The sequence below is a fragment of the Struthio camelus genome, chromosome 13 (assembly GCF_040807025.1).
Source record: "Struthio camelus isolate bStrCam1 chromosome 13, bStrCam1.hap1, whole genome shotgun sequence".
Taxonomy (NCBI): domain Eukaryota; kingdom Metazoa; phylum Chordata; class Aves; order Struthioniformes; family Struthionidae; genus Struthio; species Struthio camelus.
The window spans coordinates 1,556,521-1,582,957 of NC_090954.1; the positions used below are offsets into that span (position 1 = coordinate 1,556,521).

Here is a 26,437-nt window from a genome sequence, read left to right on the forward strand (position 1 = left end):
TGTGAGGCCAGGAGAATGTGCAGATAATCTGCAGAGCTTATTTTAATCTCCAGTAAGATAGTGATTGATTTTTATTTCCTATGCCTGATTTTGCTATTTCCATTTCAGAGAAAATGATGTAACATTAACTACTGCCTTAATATCATACTTTATTTCCTTTGACTCATTGCAGGATCAGATTCCCCAGTCAAGGCCGAAAACATCTCTTTAGGAAACATAGCTGGCAAAAACTATCTGCAGGTAGACTTACCTCAGCTTGTGATAGAATAGTAGTATAAAATATTGAATACAAAGGGCAAGAAAACAAATGCAGATATAGCCTCATCTCATTACAATATAACTAATGGCTATCACTCATCAGACTGGAATTATTGCCCATGGGATAATTCTGTGAAAATCTAAGACTTTTAAAATACCGGAATAGCATGTGAAAAGAGCTCTGCAGAAGGTAAAGACATCCCGCTCCATTAGCATTCCTAGAAGGTCAAATAACTAAAAGTGACAAATACGATGTTTGAGTTCCTTTAAACTGGGTGTAATGAATTAGATCAGAAGTGAAAACAGTTGCTTAAGTACTTGATGTTAAAAGAGGAAGCACACCCTGCAAGCCATTATCATGTGCCCAGGATAAATTTTTGTAGTAGTGTCAATCTATTAGTCATCAAGAGTGCAAGTAAAGCATTAGTCACCGACTGCTCAGAAAATTATATGTTTGAAACAGAAAGGGTAACTAGCCGTAATTTTTCTTAAAGGGCATCCTTTATTTTCTTCAAGGAAAACTAAATGATTGAAATAGTAAAAACTTTTGCAGAGTCAAACCTAAGAAATATGACTGTTGATATAAACACTGCTTTAGTGCAGAATTCAGCCTGAAGGCCACCTAATCTCGTAACAAAATTAACCCAAAAGTCTAAAAAAAATTATTTTATGTTGTCATGAGACTGCGTTGTACATCTAGAATATAAATCATGCACTTACTCCAAATTTATCTTCTTGCACTGATAACTCCAGTAAGGAAAGGGCATAAGGCAAAAAATTTCTCCAAGGCACATCTCTTAAAAAGAAGCGGAAAGCATGCATTTCCCAGAATGAATGGACATGTTATTGTGCTTGTAATAGTAAATATAGCAGTAACTGTTGGCACAATGCTTGTTGTAGTTTTTCAGAATTTTCTTAGTTGCCCTTGATAGATTGTCAGATGCAGGGCAGCATGCAAGCAGAGCAGATATTTTAAAATAAACCCTGGAAGCATAGTTTCTAAGAATAAAATTCTTGAAATATTTTTTTGTAGCTAATCAGTATAAAAAGTTGTCTGTAACAGGAGCAATGAAAGTGTACCGTTAATTCTGTCCACAGTCATTTATATAGACAAACTGATTGTGATACCAAATCAAATAGAACTATTTCTCAGATACACTGAGGGCTAAAATTATATATCCTGGTAGGATGAAAGTGTCACAAGTTACCAATAAGAAGTTTCTCTTTCATTTTGGGAAAATGGCATAGACTTGCCTGAAAATGATGCGTTTTCTCTGCAGCTACTGAGCCAGCAAAACAGGAAAACAGCTGAATGTTTCATTATGATGCGGTTTAAAGGAAAACTTTTCTTTCTGTTCAGACATAAAGATACAGATACAGATTGTTTCTTTGGGGAATCTTCTGCACTGAAAGATTGAGTGAGTATGTGCTTCAGGAACCTTGCATGAGGAAATGGTGTCATGCTTTGTCTTCCAGTGCTCGTTCTCTTAATTTTTTTAAACCTATAGAATTTATTATGCCCAGTCCTACTTCAAATGCAGCAATAGAAACAGAAATTTCCATTTATAAACCAATTTTGTTGGAAAGCAAAAACTTAATATATGCAGCTATTGTAAGATGTAAACTTAAAATGAAAGTTAATATCTATGACAAATGGAAAGCATTTGTTAATTGCTTTTTAATGATGCATTAATATTTATTTTAAATTATGCATATGGATTTTAACCATAAAATGAAGCTTTAGATAACTGTGTTATACAGAGAAGTGGAAGAACAGCAGAAAAATTCAAAAATCAATGCCATGCAAAAGGAAATGAGTTTACCTAAAAATATCTCATAAATAAAATATTTTCACTTATTTTTCATGTGGTACCACCTTATTTCCTTCCAAGACATGTAGTCATTCTGATAATGGAAGTTGCTGCCGTTGATTTGCAAGAGCTGTGGAGGACTCTACTTTCCTTGCTGTTTTTTGTAAGACAGCAAGAGATTTGGAAAAAAGCATACGTTTTATTTTAAAGCTCACGCAAACCCAGCTCAGCGGGCTGATTCTGCAGTCTCTCTTCCACAAAGCAGAAAGGAGGTATTATAGTTTATTAAAAAAAACATCATATCAGGCAGCCTCAAAATTCAAAGACAAAGCCCCCCTCCCAGTTTGAAAGCTTAGGTCTAAACTAAAGTCTGGCTAGTCTTGAAACCAAAAGAATGGAACAGAAAATCCTTAAAGAACCTGTGTCCTCTGTGTTATGTCAGTTTTTCAGATCAAAGCCACTGCAGTCTCTCAGATTTCCCAGGGATAAGAGAAATGCTGGTAAGACCAGATCAGCCATGCACCTCTCCAGTGGCCACAAAAATCAAGGCTATGGCTGGGAAGAAGCTTCGTCTGCGACCACAGCTACAACTGGCCAATAGGTCTGTGAAACGACCTTGTGGTTTGCAGGGGTTGCAGATGTGGACTCCCTGGAAAAGGCCGGCTGCTTGCAGTCACACGAGTGAAATGAGCCCGTAGAGCCTTCTGCTTCTCTGAAACCTTGTATGAACATGGTAAGTTTTGCTCTTTGACTTGATTATGTATCAAAATATAAATACACCACCCACAGCAGTTTTTACTAGGATTTTTTGCTGACCATGAGTTAAAAATAAGACATGGAAGGTTTGTGTTTTTTTCTTTTCTTTCTCTTTTTTTAGTTAGGATTTCCGTGCAGGAGTCATGTGAAGCAAATGGCTATATGCCATTTTGTCTGGACCATCAATTACAGAAACAAATAATATGAATGTAAAATTGTGATTTTTTAACTTGTAAACTGAAATAAAGATGTAACATTTTTACAAGCAGCAATTAACCCATGGATCCTTGAATGGGGAGTGCCCAAATCTGGAATAAAAAATGCTGTCAGCAAATCTGATTCCACGAATAACTCACGCTTCTTATGATTTCCTCCTAACATAAGACTTCCTAGCTCATTTCACTTGGCTTTTTTAAAGGTATTCTGAAAGTGTGTGGAAAGCAGTGAACCCTGGAAGTTTGTTCCTCAAAATTCCTTCTCTCTTTGTTGTCCATAGGAACTCCCTGAATTGTCCTTCAAAGCCTGCCAAAGCCTGTGCCTCATCTTGCTTCAGCACATTTCCATAGGAAAAGCCTGAATTAAAATAATAATAGACCCTAAACATCCTCTTCAGCCACAGGCAAGTCCAGGGAGTGTCCTCTTAAGAAACAGCCTTGGGGCAGTAGGGGTGATTAATGCTGCGATGGGGGTCCCAAAAGAATTTTTTCCCTAATTAAAATATGCTCAGGGTCTCCAAGGACGCATGCTGGCATTCGCAGGAAGCAGCAAGCCACTCCGCTCCCACACCCTACCTGCCCCGTTTCCGTTTCTCTGCAGTCATTTTTAATCTGTTTCTTTAGCATGACAGTGTTTTCTCTACACATTTAACCGTACAAGGGCATTGAAACTATATTTGGTGCTCTCTGTTTTCTTTCTTGCCACAGTTTAAGGTAAAGGGCTGACATACTCACGTGGATGCTGTAGTTATTTTCTCCTTAACATACCTCTTTCTTCAGAGTGTATAAATCAGGAGCTATTTGGCAGATATTGGGAACACACTCATTAAACCAAGCTTTAGTACGTAATTCCAAATTCTGATTAATTACCAGATGTGTTCCTCCTTCTGCAGTAAAATTATGAAGCTATGGTTTCAAAGGCAAGTTTAGGAGTGATAGTCCCACATGCAAGATTCAGTGAAAATGAAGTGCAGACGTAACTAGTGTTAACTACACCACTGATGCTGAGCACTTTGGGCAATCTCTGCAGTGGTGAGGCTTGAGAAAGCTACAAATTTAGCCAAAATCTGAAGGTATTCTGTTTCAAACCTTTAGACCCAATAGATCATTTTCACTTCCATTGACAATGGATGATAGCCTTCATATAGAGATACTAAGGTGAGAGATTTATTAGATAGAATAATTAGAATTATATTTGCGTGATTGAATTGAGGAAGCTGTATTATATGTTTCTGTGCCTAGCATTACATTAGAACAGTTTTCTTCCTTGTTCAGAATTGATTAAATCCATTTATCATCTCCTAAGTTCATGCTAAACTCATTCCATCTGCATTTTCTTTCTCTTCATGCACTTTACACCATGAGAAAGACAGAACATTGGAAAAAGTGAATAAATATCTCAGTAAAACCCAAGTGTTCAACCCAAGTCCTTAAACACAAGGGAGAAAAGAGGAGAAGGAAAACGGGCTAAATTCCCGGGTTACATAAGCTGACATACATCTAGTTGGAGATGCTTAATTTTCCTCTTGCCTAGGCAGTTCAGGGATTTCTCTGCAGAAACCAATGGAGTTTGGTCTAAGTAAAAATGGAAACAGTCTGTCTGAGTTATAAATGGCACTTGCTGCAAGTAGCATACAAATAATGAGAAACAAAATTCCTACCATCAGGAACTGAAAGGAAGGAGTCTGTGGAATAGAGAACAGAGAACAGTGATGGCTCTGTCATAAAACAAAAATGGACTATGGTGTTTACAGAATAACAATTTATTTCTTAGCATTTTCTAAAATCCCACCAGTTTTACTTATAGCCAATAGCCATTGTCAGCCTCGACACCTCTGTGTCTAGCTCCACTAATAGTCACATGAAGATTTCCTCTGTGGAGATGATGGCTATGAGGTGTATGCCTCTGCTGTAAATCTGTTTCTGCTGGGGTAGGAACGGCTGTTGGCAAAATCAGCAGGATTTATTATCATAGAAGCATGGTAATATAGGCTAGAAGGGACTGTGAGCGGTCATTGAGTCCACTGAGTCTTGCTCAAAGCTATCCAAAGCTATGACTGGATTGTTGCCAACAAATTATTGTAATTAGATTATTCTTGTAATATAAAGTCAGCACAGACTTCCCCTTACTAAATTTAAGATCTTCCATTCTTATACACCTTCCATAGAAAACAGTATTTTGGGCTTATGTTTTCTGGTGTTTATTTATAAGTAAGAAACTAAGGAGATTTCTAAAAAAAAATCTGTGTCTCTTCAATTAGCAAGAGACCTACAAGGCATCTCATAAATGCCTCTGCGCTTTGTATATAATATTAGATGGAAGTATTAAATTGCAAATTGCAAATGTAAATGTATTGCACATGGCAGGTTGTAAATCTAAGAGAGAGAGAAGGGAATAAATACGGAAACCAAGCTGGATGTTTGTTTTTGAAAGGGCTGGCTTTAGAAGTGCGAGGATGTTTTTGGTTTACGATCAAGAAGGCACTTGTGTCAGAAGCACTGCACCACTTCACAGAAACATGATTTTCTTTGAAAAAACAAGCTGAGTTTCTAAAAATCTTTGAAGGCGACCTGTTCTTAACCAAGTAGCAGCAGAGAAAGCTATTTGAGTAAAACTAGATTTCTGTTTACGGGGCCAGCACCAAGGGAAACGAGGCACCCTGAGCTGGCCAGCCCCAGGCAACGACGGGCTGCAGCTGGGAGCCGTCGGCTGGGTGCTCCTCGTGGAGGGGGGGGGCACAGGTAGAGGCGATTTCCTGGGGCAGCTCTTTAAGCCGGTGTGCAGGGAGGTTGTTTTTAGGAACTATAATGAGAAGAGAGGAAATTTTGGTTATGTGTCTTGAAGACTGGCAACCTGAGGAGATGTAGGTACAGCAGAAATCTTTCCTGAGTGGGAGGACCAAGCCTGCTGCTCCTATGCTGGAATCAGCAAGGAGTTGCTTACGGGGAACTGATTAGCTCTCTGGCAGTGCTTAAGTGATGTCCTTATTAAATTTAGAGAAATGAGAATTGCCTTTCCCAGGATGACAGGAGAATGACTCCTTGTGACTGGTCAAACAAAAATTCTTTGACAGCTAGAGCTGAAGATTTCTTTTAGAAAAAAAATGTGCATAGAAGAGCACGTTCTGGATCTGACAGAACTCAATACTGATTAAAAAAAAAATTTCTTTTTCAATGAGAAAATTCATTTGTTTCATTTGTGCTTCAGTGATTTCCCCTTGCACAAACACAGGCAATTTGGAGCTTACAGTCCCTTCCCTAACATGCTACCTAATTATGAACTGAAGGTGTTGAGCTAATTCAAGAATGATTGCAGTTGAACACCTGATCTGCCTTAGCAATTGAAATGTGTTTTGCTTCTCCTACAAGATGGTGGAAGACAAATGTAACTGTTGTGGCTGACCATGGAGCGTTACACTGTGGAGGCTGCCCTTGCCTCGTTCTTCCCTTTGCAGTCCCACCATCGGCCTGTGTGGAAAAACAGAAAAGTTAAAAAGAGGAGGGATGCTGCTTCATGCTGCAGCCTGGGCTCTTCAGCAACATGGACTCAGAAAGGTTTGCCTAATTGTAGCTAAGAAATTGGACTTAATATTTTGAGATTGCAATAAAGCACTGCAAAAATCATCCCTGCTTTCCACAGCATGCCATGCAGGAGCTGCCCCCCTCTCCCCCCCCCCCCTTTAATGAAGGGCTGTTTTTTGACCACCTGTAGTTTGTTTTGAACAGCCCTAAGACACGAGGGTAGGACTTGCTGTTACTTTGAAAGTGTTATATTTGGTAAGATACGGCTTTCTTAAATGAAAAGCTGCTCTACTGAAGGTGGTCCCCCTCTCTGCTGCTTAGGCCCTGTTTAAAAGGCTGCTCCAGAGAGGCACGTGGACTCCAAGTGAAAAACAATAGATGTGGGTCTGTTTCCTTTTGTTCCCCTCCTAATTAGTTATAGTTAATTATAATACTGCTAATCTGTAATCATGTCCCAAGGTATAATGAATATGAATAAAATAATAGAGTATTATTTTATGTGAATAAAATAGTAGATGTCACATTCCTGAACACTAAGATCTTGACCTAACAATTTCTTGTGCACCTAAAGAAGTGGATATATGTTCAGCTGCTACCTTGAATTGTGTTGTTAGGTGCCTAATGCTCCTGTTTATACGAACCTGCCATATTCAGAACGGTTTTCAACAAGCGGAATTCCACTATGCCTGTGTTTTTCCCTCAATGTAGGGGAAAAATGCTGTACCAAACACCCATAATAAGGGCCAAATCATCAAAGACAAGTAGAAACAGGGATGTCAGGGACAGGAAAATAGAACAAAGGAACTAACTACCCCTTCATTCCTGTTAAGCCATAATATAGCAAATGGGATTTTAAAAAGGGGGGAAAAAGTGTATATATATACTTAATGAAAAGTACTCTCTGTATTTTTCTTTTTTTTTTCCCCTCTGTATATGTCACAACTAAAGGGTTACAGTGGTGTTGAAATTTATTCTTTCCTCTATTGAGGAAGATGCTGTTGCAGATTTGCCTGTTTATTTTTCCCACCTTCTTGCTGCACGTCACATTGGAAAGGAATAATAGTATTTTCGATCCTTTGGGAGGAGGAGAAGGGAAGCTGGTGTTTCTGTAGGAACAGGTAGAAGAAGGCTGTGTAACTCAGCTCAGATAACTCTTTAAACTATAAGACTTTCATCTTACAAACTCTGGAGCGTATGTCATAACTTCATTACTTATTAAACACATTGAAATAAACAGAACTAGTAATGGAAGAAAAATAAAATATGCTTGGGAGCATTTGAAAGATCAAGGCCTACGTTTGGTCTGACGCTGCGTAACCCAGAGCAGTTCACAAGGTGTTCTTGGGTTGGATTATTGGACTGGATTATTTCATAGCCAGGCCTGACCCCATCGGGAATATTCTGGGGTAACAGACTAACTTGCAATACCAAAGTCTAATGCACACTGAACGAAGAGCTGTAACTTAGTCTAGGAATGAGGTTTTGTTATAATGCATCCAAATACAAGTAAAAGAAGGTATTAGTCTAAAAGTCAATACAGCGAAGTGATGCCTAAAATGAGGAAGCGTTTTGGGCACAGGTTAGACAAGTTCTCCCGTTGCCTGTTGGAGAAGACGTTTCCCAGTGTTTAAGTCCATATTAGATTTCCATTACTGCAGCTAAATTAACGGAGCCCTAAGAGGTGTAACTGTTGTAAAAGCAGCTATTTGCAACGGCCTCTCCAGGAGAGCTTATTTTGTGTTTTAGAAGTGGTTTTACATACCAACGTGAGGTGCAGCTATGCTTTTCTGTTTGCATCCATGTGGGCTGGCTTCTGTTTTTAAAAATGCTGGCTTTTCCATGGCTCCAAAACGCTCTATGTTAGAGGGATTCTTGGTTTCAAAAGCTGATTTGAATTAATACTGTGATATAATCAAACATTTGTCCGCTGCAAAAGGCGTGATGTTTTACCCACTTTGCTATGGATGTACATCAAAAATGGCACAGATATAGTTATCAGACATTAAAAATGTGCAAGAATTTACTAAGGGAAAATCCAAGTAAAGGAGCCCAAAAAGCTGCTTCTGTCTGGCGGGGGGGGGGGAAGAAAAAAAGCTTAATCGTTCCATGGCAGGGAAACTGGCATTTTCGCTAATAGCACTGAACTGTGATTCTCACCTTTTCTTAAGAAAAGAAGCAGCATGCTCCATATGACAGTCTGCTTGCTTTGGAAAAAACATTTGTTTAAAAGATCTAGTTAATACAGAGCTGTTAATTATCTGACCACTAAATCAGTTGGCTTCTACTGAGCACCCACTGGGGACTAATTTTAAATTCAATTAGCACACAATTTAAAGGAATATAGCTGAGAGATTCTAGAAGGCTACAGAGATATGAAATAGGGTTTTGATAAGATACGTTTAGGAAAGAGAAGCTTCTTGTCTCAACTTCAAGGTTTTGAGCCAGGAGGAACTCCACAGGAGAAATGAAAATTACCTTTGAATGCCAGTACACAGATGAGTTCTTCATATCAATTCTAATTTTGTTATTTCAGATAAAATGTTAATCATCCAGAATTTGAACTAACCAATAAGAAAACCTGAAGTATTAAAAAATTCAAGGGGTATATTTGTAAGTTGACGCGATGTTGAATTCTTTAGGCACTAGCTAAGACTTTAAAATGTCAAAAAGGCCACTTCCACCATCTTCACCCAGTCAAAAACAAGGCATATAAGAAATCTCATCGAGTGCCCTGATTTCCAGACTGCTTTTGCAAATGCAAGAAATCTAGATAAGTACCCAAAAATCAGGGGACTGGCTATATGCATTTTACTCCACAGAAGTGCAGCCATTTTTAATTGAAACTACTGGTAGGATTATGGAGGTGGAGAATAGATGGTTTGGCTCAGGCTACTTTCTCTCATGATGATCATTCAGAAGCACCACCACCGTGAAGCGCTCTCTGTATCGACTCCTAGCATGTCTGCCCTGCAGCTGCAGCAATGACAGCAATGTTTACATACTCAAACTACCATTAAACTTGCATTTTTTAAGACCTCTTCATAAAATCTGTTTTACAGAGATTATAGACTGCGTAGCAGACTTCTAACAGAGTCACTGAAGCAGTATGGGGATATGTGTATTATCCATTAAATGACAAATGTGTCATTTATGAGAATCACATATTAAGGTCTTATTGCTTTCCTGTAGCCAGAAATAGGTAAGACGGAGCCGTAGGGTGCGCTCGCAGCGCGGTCTCGTTCTGTGAGCTGGGCGAAGAACTGCGCTGCTAGCTACTCCTGTGCAGCAGCTCTCTCGAGGCAGTTTGTGCACCTTGTCTAGGGCTTTTAGTTAGGATTTTCCAAGATTCTTAAAAGTTTGAGGCACTCAGCTCTTGGAGTTTGGTGGGATATGAACGCTTGAATCTCTCTGAAGTTGTAGCCTTTCAGCTGGTTATTCCTGCTGTTCTGTTTAACAAGGGGTAAAGTCTCCTTACTTGGAGAGCTCTGGAAATGTGTGTAATGCTTTGAATTCTTCTGCTGGTTTAGCAATGCGTGTAGCAGCAGACACGGTAGGGCACAAGTGGTTACCACAGAAATGCATCCTGTAGTGTCACCACAGGAGACAGCACCAACCTCTCCCTGGCTTCTCTCCCTCCTTTCAGTCTCACCTGTTTTTTTCTGACGTTGTAATCGCACTTCAACGCTGAAATCAGAACTAAGCACGCAACTGACGGCAGAAGCATGGCTCTCTGAGCCACTCTTCGCTGCCTTGGTTGTAATACGCGGTTTCTTTGAGGAGGGAAGATTGACGCTTCCTCTCTGCTCCTGCAGCTGTCCATCTGCTGAAGGACAGATGTGTTTCACTGAAAGAGCTGGTGTAAGGCACCTGGAGTATTGCCTAGCTATTGGAAAGATATACAGGTTCACTTCGTTTATGTGCTACGCTTGCTTGGGTGTGGTTTTGAATATTTGCATTTTAAGATAAACTTTGATATAGATCAGAGAATTGCTTAGAAATGCCTGTGTTGAAATGTGTAAAGAGCTTTCCTTCTGCCCGTGGTCTCAGCACTCATCTTGTTCACAGCTGCCAGCCTTAGTGTTAGTAGCAGTTGGGGCTAAAAAAGGTAGGCTGGGTTGGTAGAAATGTTTCTGTCGCATCACCCATGTAGCCCTAAGGCATAACGACAGAAAAGGTGGTGTGGGCCTTGCTGTCAGTGCGTTGGCCCCCAGGCTCGCGCTGGGACAGCCTGGTGAAGGCCCTGGAGAGCGAGACCGCGGCTGCGGTTGTCAGTGCGGTGCCGGGCTCGCTCCAGCCCGGACGGGTACTGGCTGTGCCGCGCGACGCCGAGGTGGGATCTGCGGGCACCGTGCCGTGGCGCTCGGCTGCTGCTCGCTCCGCTCCGCCACGCTGGAAGCAGCGTGCAACTTATGTGGTTTTGGTTGCCTATTAACTGCCATCACAAAATGAGTTAAAGTGGGGGAGAAAAGTTTAAAGAGTCCAATTAGTTGAACTTGCATGATTTTTCATGAGCTACGGTTCACGTCTGCTTCAAGTCTTCATCCCTGCAGAAAACCAAATGTTACAATGCCCAGACAGCCCGTCCCTTGCTGCAGTATAACTTCTAATCAGTGTATATTATTTTGATTGTATTGTTTGCCTTAATTTCTTTCCATTCCGTATTACTTTAATTATCCGCTTCTTTTTCTGTTTTGATTTCTGTGTATGTTTTTTTGCAAACTCCTGGGGAATTACTGCAAATAGAACCTTATTTAAGAAATGGAATTTTATTTTAAAAAGCCCAGCAAAATAACTACAATTACATTTAAAACTTTTTAAAGGATGCCAGTTTTCCTTCCTATACTTTTCTGGCACAAATCCATTCTGAAACAGTGCTTGCCAACTCATCTTAATTTTAGATAATTACATTTTTGCAGTTTCTAATTTGTTAATCTATAGTAATTCTCTTGTGATTTTTAAAAGGCAAAAGGGGGAGTAAGGAAAGCTGATTTGTGATCAGAGTTCTCCCAACTATAATTAACTGCATCTGAAAAACCATAATTGATGCTTATATAGCTTCCCAATAGCATCTCTTGAATTGGAACACACAGCATTGTATACCGTGCTTTCTGCTCTGAAAAGATTGATTTGCAAGCCACTTTCAATCTGTTGCTAAGCAGTTAGTGACGGCACACAGTAAAGTCCTCAAGGACAATACAGAACAGCCAGAATGTTTTTCTCAGTATCAAACCTTTTTTTCCCTTTTTTTCCCCTCCTCGTCTCCTGAAATATTGCATCAGTTGCTCCTTAATCAAAGTATAAAAAATGTTGCCAAGGCAATGCCACATTTAGTGCCACAGATCTCGGCAGATAAACCTGTACTGGGAACTACAAATTTTAGAACTTTCACACTAGGCAACAGAGGTGTAATGTGTTTTTGTTGTCACTGGCATCTTTATTTAAACTCAGGTTTTAGTTTTGGTGGTGGGGGGGGTGGTGGTGGTGTTTTTTTTCCCTCCTCCTTGCACTCATTTAAATAGGGTTAGTAGAACAATGGTAGAACAAAGTAGGCTTTCTTTAGATAAACCCAGTGAATGTGGGTTTACTGATCTTTTTGTCTGAAAAGTGAAAGCAGCCATAGGAAGAACTAGCCTAGCAATGCTTTGTGTTGTAACATGAGAAATAAGTCTGTGCAGAGATGCAGTATACGATGCAGTGCTTTGCATCTATGCCAGAAAACAGGAGCTACTTGTACGTCACTCTTGCATCTTTTTCTCTGTGCTGATCTTAGGAGTGTATTTGTACAGAACGAGAATATGAATGTTAAACGTAGCCTGGAAATAGAATATTCTTTCAGAAGCCTGCTGTTCCCCTTAGGACCATGGAGGGGAAGAGAGAGAGAGAAAGTGTGTGTCTAAGGCAGAGGCATGATTCCGGCATGCAAAAAATAAATCAATGAAGCCATTAACCTGTATGCATTTTCTTTATGTGAAGATGCAAATTGAAAACCAATCTTTAAAAAGACATTCTAAACAATTAGGTCAGAAAAGGGATTGAATACTAAACTCTCTGCTTGCCTGGCTTTTCTGTTCCACTTTGTAATGAGATTTTAATAAAAAGGCAAAAAAGAATGCCAGCTGAGCTGGCACATCTGACATTTTGATAACCTTGTCAATAATACAGTTATTTTATTGGCTTTAAGCAGCTGCAGAACTTTTCCTTATTGTTTAGCTGTCTGTTCATTCTATTTCTGTCTTGTTGATAACAGTAAAAAGAAGATGAGTAACAGTGGCAAATCAATAGAAAGGCATGTTTCTTCTTATATGACCATGAATCCAACTCTTCAAACTACATCTTAAGGCTCCAGGCTCTCTATTTCATCATAAATAGATATGCAGGAAAAACCACCTGAATTTAGCTGTTGGCTTAGGGTTTTAAAAATGTATTTCTTCCCAGGTTTTCTCTCTTCTAAATTAAGTTTATATTTAAAGCAAAGCACAATGTTATTTAAGTGAGGGACAAGCTTTTAAGCTTCAATATAAGCATCTGTTGGACGGGTGACCACTAAAAGAGCTTACATCAGTGTTCAACCTTGTGACAGCAGACAAGAATCTTTACTGCTATTTTATGAGGTTGCATTCCTGTTTGAAAGGTAAAATGAGGACTTCTGTTTTTTCCCCTTCTGGCTGGGTCCTAAAAAAAGGAGCTGAAGGTGAGCTTAAAAGAAATAAAAATTTTCAGGAATATGTGCAATGTACTACATCTAGGCAAGCAAATTTGACAGATACAGCATGGCTATGGTACAGCTGGCTGAGATGTAGCGCTTGAGAAAGTGATGTGGGAATCGCTGTGCCTTGCAAGAGGAGTGAGAATCATGTGAAACTCTAAGACAAGTCCTTAAATAGAACCGGAGAAATAGAGATTTTAGTTGGTGACTGAGCAGAACAAGGCAGAAAAAACGGCTATGACTTTTTTTTCCTGCTCCTGAGTCCTGCAGAACAGGCAGCAGGGGGAACACTTTGCTTCAGGTCAACTCTGAATCATTTTTCTTTGCCTCAGAAATATATGCATATATTTTTTTTCAGATTTAGAACATTGGAAAATTTCTGTTTTAATTGAATCAATTTTTAAACAAAAATCCTATTTAAAAAATTAACTGATGAAATAAAATATTTAAACATTATTAAAATATCAAAATTAAACACTGCAGCACCTTTTAAATTGACTTCCTTCACTCCCATTTCTGTGTGTCTCCTCCCCCCCGCCCCCTCCTCTTGCATCAATTTTGACTAGCTTTAGATGCTTTGATTTAGTTCTCATCCCTGAAAGTCCAGGTTTTAACAAATGTATTGTTCCGCTTTTAGAAGGAGTGAAATCTAATCTCAGGTGCCCCTGCTCCTGCCGCCTTCCCTGGGCTCTGCTCAGTCCTCTGGCAACCTGGGCGCTATTAAATGTGTGTCTGCTGACCACCTTGCACTTGAAAAAAATTAAAGTTCATTCCCTAACTCTCTACCTCCAGTTATTCTGGGTTCATTTGTGGAAAACAAAACTCTTGCTGAGTTGTAAGATCAGGAAGATCAACAACAATTTACAGGGCAAAACTGCAATGTGTTCATTTAGCAAACAAGTTACGCAGGGAGATCTTTTACACCGTCCAAGAACATCACTACATAAATGTTTCTGGTATTATTCATCCGAATTTCTAAAATTTTGTTTCTGTGAAACTTGCATGTTGCTGAAAAGCTTGAGGACACTTTTCACCACTCTTGTATTCAGTCCGGCCGTACAGGAGCAACCAGAAAGCAGATGACGGTGTCAGCGCTCAGGAAACGTGCTGCTGCCGGGTGCCGCGATGAGCGCTTCCTTGCAGCTGAGGATGTGGCCATCTCTGAAGCCCGGTCTTGAGTCAAAACTGATGATTGCGTTGCTCTAGACGACCCGTCTCGATCGAATGCAAAACCTGCAAAATCTTGCTCTTGGGTTGCTTTATAATCTATGTATGTACTGAACTTGCAGGAATTGCAAGAAAGCTGCGAAAGTCAAAATTAAAAATAGAACACTTGAAAACAACAAAACACTGCTCTCAGCAACACGTAATTTCAATCGAACAGAATATTCAGTATATGAAACTTCAGCTGTGATCACTGAAGTGTGTAAGGCACCAAAAGTGGATTCTAACTTCTAGCAGCTTCTTCGTATTCATGTAAGAATGAATATATAAACGTGTCACTTTAAAAAATCGAATTTCGTTCCAAAATTTTTCTCTCCTGCTGTCTTAAAAGTATTTTTCCCCTCATAAAATGTCATCAAAGGCAGCGCCGTGGCGCGCTCGGACGAGCCGCCTCGCCGCCGGGGCGAGGCCTGGGCCTCCCTCGCGCTGCTGCGCCGACATGAAACGTGGGGCCGTGGCGCGAGCGCAGCTACCCCGCCGCCGGCGCCGCCCGCCTCGGGCGTTGTTTGGTGACAGAGAGGGGTGAAAAACGCTCCTGCCTTCGCTTGGCTCTAAAACGTCCAGCCAGATGAGTGCCGGAGCCGAGGTCTCAGAGGAGAGGCAGCCCGCGGGCGCCGCCATCCCACCGGGCTGGCGCCTCATGGCGCCCCGCTGCCTTCAGGCGGCCTCGCGCTGGAAAAGGTGTTTAAAAAGTTTAGCGGCGATGCCAGAAGCGAGTGAGAAAAACGCCGCGGAGCCTGGCGAGCCCCTCGAAGGGCCCTTCGGGAGCCAAAGCACGAGGAGCCCCCATGGCTGGGAGCCGAAGCTGGCGGAGGCAAATGAGGTAAAACAGGTTTTTAAGTGCTGCTTTACCAAAATCGCCGTATGTTGCTGGAAGAGTCTCCTTTCTAGGAGCAGATGTCGACCGAAGCCGACTTCTAGGACCCCGCTCGGCGCGGGGCCGGTGGCGCGAGGAGGCTCCTCGGCCTTGGGCGCTGGGGGCGCGCGCACGACGCGAGCGGCGCTGCTGCCGTTTTCCCGGTTTACGGCGGGATTTATTGGGGCCGGCTTGAAACCGCCTCGCGGCCGGACGCTCGTGGGTGCCGGGGCCGCCGTCGGCGCGGGCAGAGGGCTGGGCGGCCGCTGACGGCTCCTCGCCGCTCCGGGGACTGAAACCGTTGGGTCTCTGGGAAAAGAAGATAATCAGAACACGTCTCCAAAAGAAAATAACCCTTCCGCTTATCTGTGGGAGATGATTTTCCCCCTCCGGCCCCCTGGTTGTATGTAGCTGGAAACTGAAAATAACAGCAAAGGCTAGGTGCGCATAGGTAGACGCGCTTGGCTTCAACAAAACGTTTGAATAAGACTTAGGAAAAAGGCCAAACAGACTGAAAAAATTCGCACTTCTAATGAACAGGGTCAAGATGTCTCAGCGGGAGACAGAAACCAACTTCTCCAGCCTCTCGGTGAAGTAGTACCAGATCCCCTATAAATTTAATAATTTGGAAAGTATCTTCTCTAACTCCTAAGACTAAACCTGAACAGTGTTCTAGTTTTACTAACTTACTCTATTTTCTTCCTCCTGTAGTACTGATAGCCGTTTTTCCTTTCTTTTTTATTTTACTGGATTCATTCTGAACAGTTTTCCACTGTTATTTAGTGTTTGCTGTTCAAACTCTAACAGTTATGCTCATAGGCGAAAAGCTCGTGTTGTGTTGCCAAAAGGAGAAATATTAGCCAGGTTGCTTCTGTGAATATTTGCATTTGCAAGCACAAAACTGAGCTTCCTCTGGGGCTATAACACTTGTCTAGGAGTAAAGGTGCCTGAGGAAAAAAGTTTGAGCAGAAGAAGGGTTACAAAAACATTCATCGAAAATATTTCTTTGTTCAATGATGCTTTCAAAATAGATATAATACTTGAAAATGTTGACTCTCTGCTTAGCAGGTAGGAAGTGTTATGCTACGGTCCCATGCACCAGAAGAGTTTGCTATGTGCCTCTGCCTGCCATGTACCGTGTTTAAGAAGCGATAGTGCGTGAGGGTTTTGTGGCTGAGAAACCGCTCTAGGTTGGTTGCTTTGGGCTTTTTGCTCGTAGCCCTTGTAAAGTTGAGCTGTGATGCTTTTGCTGTCTGTCTTGTGTTTGAACTTGGCAGAAGGTGGCTTTCCATAAAAGATCGCGTTTTCTTCCCTTTTCTAGACTTAGGAGCCCTGACTGTCCATTTGAGGGATGATGCGGAGCTCATTTTTGTGTTCCAACTTTCCCCTAAGAGGAAAGTCTGTCTCATTTTATCTTTAAAATTGATCCCTCTTGCTTAAGAGGATATTTTTTAATGGCTGAATGCTGTAGCTTGCATGTACCACTAGTGCTTAAGCCCATTAGAGATAAGGCTTTAACAAAAAAAGCCTGTTTTGGGCAGATAAATGCTGTTTGGGTCACAGTGCTGTAGGACTGAGATGTAATGCCTCCTTGTAGGGCTTCAAGAGGTCCTACCTAGAAACCAGATATGTGAATTTTCAGGCAACTTGTACTGGATGCTCAGAGTCCAATGTTGCTACTTGTTTTTCTCAACGAAATGATAATTCTTATGACCAGTGGTGATTTTTTTTTTCCATGTTGAACTCCTTTAAGTACATTACTGTTATTAAAGCATCTGAAAAATAAGGGTTGCTGATCTACAGATTTCAATTCCATCTTTTCTAGTTTTTCTGTAGAAAAGCTTTATTTCTTTCTCCCACTTCCTCCTCCTCTAGTCCAAGGAGGCCAGAGGCCAGGAGAAGGCTGTGCCTGAGTGATAGCTGATCCCAGACCGCTTAGCAGGGTATCCAGATCTCCAACCCATAGCAGTGGGAACAGGGTGAATGGGGACTAGGCAGCACGGGAATGTAGCAAACAGAGGGGGGATATTTTCACCACTTGCTCTTTCTTATGTTTCAACCCCTTTGAAAGCTGTGGTTCTGTGATACCATCTCATCGCTCTGAAATGAGGGGGAAGGTGGGTGGATGAGTGTATAAACTGGTATCGAATGTGGTGCCAGTAGATGGCACTCAAGAATATGCAGCGTCATTTCTGGGGTTTGGAGGACCGGCAGAGCTCGATGCAGTAGAGGGTCAGTGGTTTTCTCTGGCAGCTCTTTGTGTTTACTCCTGTGAGAGGAAATAAGACCTGTGCTGTGCATTAATCTGACCATATCCAAAGGTGTATCTGAATGCCCTGGAGGAGATGTGGTGCTTGAGGCGCCTACAGGTCACGATTTGCACCACCAGTGGGGCCTGGCTGCCATGTGCATCTTGCGCTGGGGTGCCATTGTGCTTCTGCCCTGGTTCATGGAGCCAACTTCTGCTGTGCTGACCTGCCAGGGGCCTGGGAAAGTACAGAGAGGTGGCAATGCCAAAGCAGCTTTTTCAGCAATGGAAAAAATGTAATTTCTTTCTCAAAAGGGTTTGTGGTGATCACAGTACTGACTTTAAATGGAGACCTGGGTACATGCTAACTCATCTCTGCTTGGCATTCCCATAAATCTTGACGTGGACGTGACTTAGCTCTTCCAGGACTCCTAGGTGCCGAGTTTGTCATCTTGAGTCAGTCTGTAGCATCTTAGTGCTTGTTTGTCTTCCCCAGAATAGATCTTCACCAGCTCATTAGTGATGTCTGCCCACAGATTCTCACCACTGGCAAAATAGCTGTGTCGACACAGCTGAGGCCAGGAAGCCCTTCTTGTCCTGGCTCATGTGTTGAATGCTCCTTATCTTTTAGGCCAGTTTCTGTGTGATTTTTTTCAACATTGGCTCCACAGCAAATGATCTGTCATAAAAGCATAGAGGCACAGCCAGTGTTCTTTAGAAATAATGCAAGACACTTCCCAAGCTATCTTCAAAGGCCACATAATTTGCCCCAAGTGTTTATCACTGGGACTGGTAACATAATAGTTGTTGTCTGATTTGATGAATTCCATTTTCTTTTTTCTTAGATGTAATTTATTTGACAAATATTTCTTTTGTTGCTACTCTTACACTCTGTCACAATAGCTAGAGGAAGAGACTTTTAGGGCAAAACTGTACTCCGAGTTGCGTTGATTTGGCGGTTAGTGTCACGTTCCTCTTGAACTTTTGTAATTCATACTCGTTAACCTGAAAATGTTATTGTAATTTTCTTCTCCTAAACTAGTCTTTAAAATATAAAAGTATAAAGTAGCTTCTGTTTTGTTTCAAGTAGCCTGAGAGGTACTGTCTCTTGCAAGACACTAAATTAGGATGCAGACCGAGAATCGCTTAGTATTTAAATAAATACTATTTAAACCAAGGATTTAAACAAATAAATGTATTTATGTGTTTTACTTCTATTTTTTTGAAGAATTAGGCTAAATCACTGTACTTAAAAAAAAAAAAAAAAAAAAAAAAACACCTCTCTCTACATTGCCTAACTCTTCTACCTGGTAAATAAATAATGTGATCCTAATTCTAATCTCATTTGCTTACTTATACACTGGCATAGTTCCATTGACTGTAAGGAAACTGATTTCTATTTTACAGTATTTTGCACAGCTTACTGCACTCTGTACCGTCTGTGCGGATTTGCTTGCACCCCGTCATGCTAACACAGATTTATTTTAGAACTGAGAGATGTGTAGATCAGACAGAAATGATATCGCATAGCCACATCCATGCAACCTGTGCTAAATTAAGTGGTGACGTGGGGGTCGATGGCTGCAGTGCCATGCCTGGCCTGAGGCTGCCGTGCCAGTGTTGCACTGCCCCTTGCACCCCACGCTGCCCTCCAGCCTCCTGCTGTGTCCTGCAGCTGCTTTCCAACCAGGACACCTTCTCTTATGTGAACCCATGCGAGTCCTGCTGAACTTTCCAGCAGGTAATGTTTGATTGTTGTTGTTTAGCGTTTTTTGTTTTTTTATTCATAAACTATGCTTGTTTTACACATGCCTTATCCATTGGTGTTCTTGATACCAAACACATCTGTTCATCCTCTAAAATTAGCTGCAGCACAGGCAGGTTTGTTGTTGGCATCATCTCCAATCTACTGGGATTAAGGCTCTTTACTGGGGAATATCACTGGAAAACCTGTTCCCCTTGGAGAGCTGCAGATGAGATTCACCCAAAGTGCTGTTGGAATCAGTGAAAAGTGTTTCTTGCAATTATTATTGGATATTATTATTGGTAATACAAAGTTGTGCCTAGGTTGATGTCCTCAGCAGAGAACCCAAAGCAGGGGGCCTGGCTTGTCCCACTTTTAAAGGCAGTGAAAATGTGAACTCCTTCAGCTTGTGAGTTCATTTATTTTAAAATGTGTTATCAACTCCTGGAATAAATATCCAGCTACTTTTGTGACTTAGTGAACAGGCCCTCGATTCATGCAGTCTAGCCTAAGGCACTCTATGCCCTTTCCAAAGGTATAGACTCACACACTGAGACTTCACACTTCACAGAATCACAGAATGGTTGAGGTTGGAAGGGACCTCTGGAGATCATCTAGTCCAACCCCCCCCTGCTCCAGCAGGGTCCTCTGGAGCATGTTTCCCAGGATCGCGTCCAGATGGGTTTTGAATATCTCCAGCAAAGGAGACTCCACAACCTTCCTGGGCGACCTGCTCCAGGGCTCAGTCACCCTCACAGGAAAGGAGTTTTTCCTCATGTTCAGATGGAACTGCCTGTGTTTCAGTTTACGCCCGTTGCCTCTTCCCACACAAGAGATGGAAAAAGCGCTATCCCTAAAAACTGTACCTTCAAAAGCTAGCTGAAAGGAGGCCTCTGAGCCAGTCAGTGAAACTGTGCTGTAGAGGTATGGGATTCAAACGTTGCTCCTCAGAGGAAGACACCTATTGATAAGGCAGTAAGGAGTGGACATTTCTCTCTTGTTCTTAGCCATAAAGTTTTTCTGGGGCAAGGTGGAAAAGCACAGGTACAAAAGTACGTCAGGCTTCTTCTCCAAGATAAAGGTTTGACCGTGCTTAATTCACACCCCTTGAGTTTGGAAAACTACTTCTAAATTGTCTTGCTCTTCTTTCCCAGGCCCCTTTTGGGGGCCAGTTTATAAGCTCATCTGTCCAGACAGTGACCTAATGAGTAAGCCAGTGGCTGTTCCAGAATGTGAAATCTATACCTTTTGTCTGTTGTTCTTACTCAGAGCATGAATTTGCCCCACTGGACTCTCTTATATCTTAGATGGGCACTGGCAACAGTCATGCTGTTCCTTTGTTTTTGCGGAGGAGGAGAGAGGAGAATTGTTTGTTTTGCTTTGTTTTTTGCAGTAAGCATCTATAAACCCTTTTTAAAATAAATGCTTTCTTTACAAATAAAATAACTTTTTTGCATGCTAACTCCTTTTAATATAATCAATCTCTCTATTCACGAAAACAACTCTGATGAAACATCCCGTTCAGTGAGGGCAATTTAGGCTAGACATCAGGAAAACCTAGCTAATGATTAAAATAGTGAGGCACTGATATAAGTTGCCAGGAGAGCTTAAGGAAACTCCATTATGGGAAGTCTTTAAGAATAAGTTTGGCACGTATTATCAGGAATGATTGAGATATAATTGATCCTGACTTGGAGCAAGAGAATGGACTGGATGATTTCTTCTTTTCTTGTTCTGCATGATATCCAAGATTTAAAAAAAAAAAAGTTAAATGGTTCAATGTTACCAAATGTTCCCTCCCCTCTTTCTAAGGGAATTTTTCACTGAATTTCAACTGAACGTGCAAATAGTTGAGCATGCTTAGTGATTTATGTCACATGTCAAGGTCTAAACCTCTTGAGGATGTAACTCCACATCCTTAAATATTTTTCCTTCTCTCCCCTACTGCTTAATAAGTTTGGTGTATTGCTAACAGCGACTTTGAATTGCCGTTTCTCCACTGATGCTGAAATCTGGGCAATTATAGTGAAAGGAGCACAGTTGCAGCCACCTTGCACAGTAAGGCTGAGCCAAGCCTCAATTTCCACAAATAAGAATTAGAACAGAAAGTTTTAAACAAATATTATTCATCCTGAATTGAAAGGAAGAGCTGAGTATTCAGAAAATGACTCATTGTGAGGGCGAAGTGCATGCACTACCTTGAAATGTTGTCTTGAGGGCTGTTTTATTAAATACATGAGTGAACTGACTAACAACAAAACTGATGCAGAATGCTGATGGTACTTTTGACCTTTAAAACCTTTATGAAAGTTGTAATTTGCTCATTTTTTAATTTAGGAAAGCAATAAGATTAATCATTCTTTACATTTGCTTCTCCAAACAGGCAGATATATTTGCATCTTTTAATGATCAGAATCAGTATTTTAGCTTTGTATATTAAGACTAAATTACTTAAAACTGCCTGTTATATCCAAAAGAAGACGTTGTATGATGTACTGATTGCTTCCTGTTTTTCTCGTTGCAGTGATGGACACAAGAGAGAAAGCAATGTTAAAATAGCTACCTCTCGCACCTAAAATTCATATGCAAAGGCATTTTATTGCATGTTTTGCTTCCCTCTCCTAAACTATAGCAGTTAGTTCAGATGTGAATATTCAGAATAATCAGCTACCCCCAAATCAGAAATGAATATTGTGTGTCTTGTTAACCATGTTTAACATTTCTTCCGTACGTTTTACTTGGGTTAGGCTCCCTCAAGTTTAAATATTACTGTCCAGAATAAAAATATGTTTACCCTGATAGGAGGGATGAATGTCCATAGAGCTGCTGTCACAAATTTTGTCAATGACCTGCTGTTGCCTGAATGCTGTCCATTGCAGAAAGAGCACTCTGAGTTGTCCAATGTGCCAGGCAGCTCTTTTGGAAAGCTGCCCATTTGGCACCTGATTACTCATTAGCAGCTTCTCTTTGTGAAGATAAAGCTGGTGGTCATGGATGCACTCCAGGTCTGAGGAACTGAAACCATACCTGGGGAGAAGCCAAAGTCTGCAGTCAGACGAGGTGGGGTAGGTGCATGTGTAGAAGCCAGAAACTTTGTGCATGATTTGTTCAAAGGAGATTGCAATGCTGTGGAAAAGGCCTTTGCTCTTGGTTGAATATTTGGCTGGCCCGGAGGTGGCATTTCAGTGGCACAAAGCAGTCTTGCTCAGTGAAGGCTTTGGAAGCCTAAGGCAACATCCCGTGAAAACTGTAATTCTAATAACAGGTATACTCCAGTTAATATTTCCTGATAGGGGCCAAAGCTTGAGTTACTTTCCAAATCCCCGTAACTTTGCAGGTTGGAATTAAAATAGAATATTTATGCAAACCACAAAACTGATTTTGGCCTTAGAATGTGAAAAACTTGCCTGATGAGTTTTTGCCAAATAAAACCACCCTGGGTTTTATTTCATTGCAGTTTTTCCAAGCAAGGATAGTTTTCAGAAAATGAAATCCATTGACATAGGCCAGGCCAAGAAATGAGTGAGGAGTGTACAAAGGTTATAACCATATAACTTTAAAAACCTCTAAATCCTTCCCTGTGTGGCTTTGCTGAAACCGGTGTAGCTCGCTCTTTGACCCTTGTGCATTTTCAGCCAAGATCACATGAGAATAGCAAAGCTTCTTTCCCATCTGAGAGCTATCTCACAATTCCAAAAGTCTACAAAACACCTGAACAGTTAATAATGCTTTATATGGAAAGCAGTTTTCTGACTTGCTTTGGTGAATGGCCATGTCCAGTAAGTAATTGTCATCCCCATTTTGCCACAGGGAGCAGAAGGACGCTGTACCGAATATCCTTGGTACTTACAGATCAGACTTCAAAAAATGCTTCGTCTCCATCAAGTCCTGTGGTTATCCACATACATTCAGACTCCTACTTTCTCTGTTCACTTCACACATAGGTTAAGTATAGGGAGTCTGTGTAGAGAAGAACATGAGTTCATGATGAGGAAACAGCTCTGTCCATTTCTAATCTCAGGTCTTTTATGTAGTGTTTCTGGACAAATTGGTGGGAGCTAGGCTCTTAAATATTCTGCCCAGCCTGCTTCAGACCTTCTTTCAAGGTCCAGTTTTGGAAAAAAGCTAAAGAACCAGCATCTCCCATTATTTCTAATTCTGTATGTGTGTACAAGTAGCTTGTAGAAGTTCACCAAACAGTTGAAGCACATCCTTGCACAGATGGCGGAGGTGCATGTGAGAGCTGAGGTTTCATGCAAAAGGCACCAGGCGCTTTGCCCAGTCACTGTTCCCGATGGCTTGCTCATGTACGTCTTTTGTAGACACTGGAAAGACACATCTGTGTATGTCTTTTAAAGACATCAGAAAGAAATGGCTGTTTTTCTTCTGAATGTCTGTTTGCCGTCAAACTGGAAATACGAGTAAAAGAGGACCTGAATTGTGTCACTAAGGTAGCATTCTGCTTCTTTCTGTGGGAAAGCATCAGAGATTTTGCTTTGTAAAACTTTGCGGCCATACATTAAACGTTTTTCAGAATTCAGTTTCATCTACATTTTATCTTTCCAGCAGCACAAGATTTAAGCACATTAAAACAAAAATCTTTCTTATCTCCCATTACTTTTTCTTAGACTCCTCCCAGCATATGTGTCTCCCTTTCTCTGTGTCTGGAGGTAAAAGGCTCAGAAGAAAAAGAACAAGAAAAGACCTAGAAGCTGATGACGTGTCAGTGTGTTGCCTCTCGTGAGATGGATGTGCTAACGCTTTGGCATCACAGAAGAATAAAAGGCGGTCAGATATGGTGAAAGAAATGATGAAACCAGATGTAAGGTTGATTAAAACCACTTCTATTGATTCATGCTTTTAATGTATTTCTCGGCCCTGGTATTTCATTGCTGTATATTTCCCCACTGGAATTCTTTAGACCCTCTGTGTGTGTGTGTGTGTGTGAGAGACCTCTCAGCTACCAGCTGTGGAAATGATTGTGTAGTCACTAAAAATGGTGACTTTTGGTGAGGAATGAACAGTAGAAATGGAGAAAGTATTAATACACGCATTCTGTTCTCATATACATCTTATTAAGTGCTGAAGAAAGAAATGAAACCATACAGAATCATGAAATACTTTAGGTTGGATGGGACCTCTGGAGGTGTCTAGTCCAGCCTCCTGCTCCGATGAGATCTGGTTGCCTAGGGCCTTGTCCAAAATAAGTCCTTACCTATAGTTTCTGTGAGCCACTGACAGCTCTTTGATATAGCCATGGTTTTACTTTGCAGACTAAAGACACACCTGAAAAATGTAAGGTTTTAATCAAAAACAGCTACTATTCCCTCCAGCTGTACCTCTGTTCTATTAATGAATAAATTTTCTATATGCCGGAGATGTCTCTAGCATCCAGTTTCTGCCATGCTTAGCAAATGTGCACCTTTCTGTCCATGAACCCCACCTTAAGGCTTAGCAAAATGACAGTTTCCCTTACACCCTCTGCCTGGCGATGAAGTGACCTGCTTTCTGGGCTGGGGCAGTGCCAAAGCGGACCAAGAGGAAGTCTTTGAAAAGTGCTGAGCTATTCCTTCCTCACCTACTAGGAACTGAACTCCACAGTTCTGCAGCATCCCGCTCAAACCACTCATATATGCCTTAGCTTGGCTGAAAGCTTCATGAGCCTGAGCAAATTTGGGGTTTGTGATCATATCCAAAATTGGATGTGTTTTGCCAGGGTTTTGCTATGAAAATTGCTCACAGCTCCATTGACTGGCTGTGCTGCCTCTGCAGCATCAATTCTATCCCTGGCTGACACCTTTGATTTTGGAAGTTGTCTTCATTTTCCAGAGCAAAGTATGTACATTAGCTATTTTTGGATAGCGTATATTTAATCTCCTGTAAGAAATGGAGCAATTCACTTGTTCCTTATTTCCAGAGCCATTACATTTCTCTTGGTGACAGCTCCAGGGAACAGAAATCCGTAACTTGTTTAATGTCTTCATCTGAGTGATCGAAAGACATCTAACCAAAAATCCCCTTCTGTACTACCAGGAGGAAAATAGCATGCAGCACCTTCTAGATGAAATAGTTTCTTTTTCACCGTAGGTAAAAAGGAGTGTTAAAAAATAATAATTTTTGAATGGTTCTTCTATCTATTAATTTGGAAGCCAAATTAAATTATTACTGCCTGTTCATCACTTTGTCTGGTCATTGTTTTATTTTGTTTAGCTGCTGATAAACTGTGGACTTTGCACCATGTAAAGTGTATTTAAACTCTTAGCTCAAGTGAAAAATGAGTTATCTGTGCCAGTATTTAAATGTGCAGGGAGAAATCTGGGACAGTCACATGGGCTGCCAACGGAAATAACTGATGGAAGATTTTACTGTGTTTAATTGAAAACACATAAAGTAGAGGCATATATTGTGAGTTCTTTCTGATGGAAAAGTGACAGAAAGTACGTAGCGACTTCAGAGGGGCTGAAACACGCAGCCAGAGAGATTCTCAAGCCTGTCTGCAGGCTTACTCTGTATACGTGTACTAGGGGAAGCTAGACTGCTTGCAAATTGTAGAGATGATCTATATTGCTAATAGCTAGAAGGGCCTCTCTTTTGATCAGAAAATATGAACCTCGCTAGAGTGTTCCAAGCTCTACAACACGCAGTTCAACAGCAGTTGTGAAGTCCTGAAGTGTTTGCAGATTTGCTTTAAAAAAAAAAACAGCAAAAAAGGATAGCAATTGCTGTCCTTTAACTACAAGTCGGACTTTGAAAGCGTGTTGTTGATTTAATGCAATGTGTGCAGATGAAGTTGTTTATTGGAGGGAATGCTACCTTCCTGTGGCACTATAGGAAGGATATCTTTAACAAAAATGAGGCAACGTTAACTTAAATACAAGGTTGTGTTTGTGGGTTGAGGCTAAGTGCAGGGAACTCCAGATGAGATTAGCATTACTTAGGTGAAAGCAGCAGCAGTCAAGATCTGGATTTGGGGCCAAGGTAAATAAGAAGTTGAAACAAGGTAAAGAACATCGGGTCGTGCCACTGGAGCAGTGCAAAAATACTGGCGCTTTTATGTGCTTGATACTGATGAAGTAGCTCTAATGAGGAGACTAATA

General features: G+C 41.2%; 1 long non-coding RNA gene across 2 annotated transcripts; it reads left to right on the forward strand.

The window, feature by feature from the left end:
- The first annotated feature begins 1,501 nt into the window (after positions 1–1,501).
- LOC138069108 (uncharacterized) lies at positions 1,502–25,379 on the forward strand. 2 transcript variants are annotated; one of them, XR_011143921.1, is made up of 3 exons: positions 1,502–1,676; positions 2,512–2,802; positions 23,969–25,379. It is a non-coding gene; the product is annotated as an uncharacterized lncRNA (long non-coding RNA). The 2 variants fall into 2 exon arrangements; XR_011143920.1 differs by lacking the exon at positions 23,969–25,379 and adding an exon at positions 3,322–5,217.
- Positions 25,380–26,437: the final 1,058 nt, after the last annotated feature.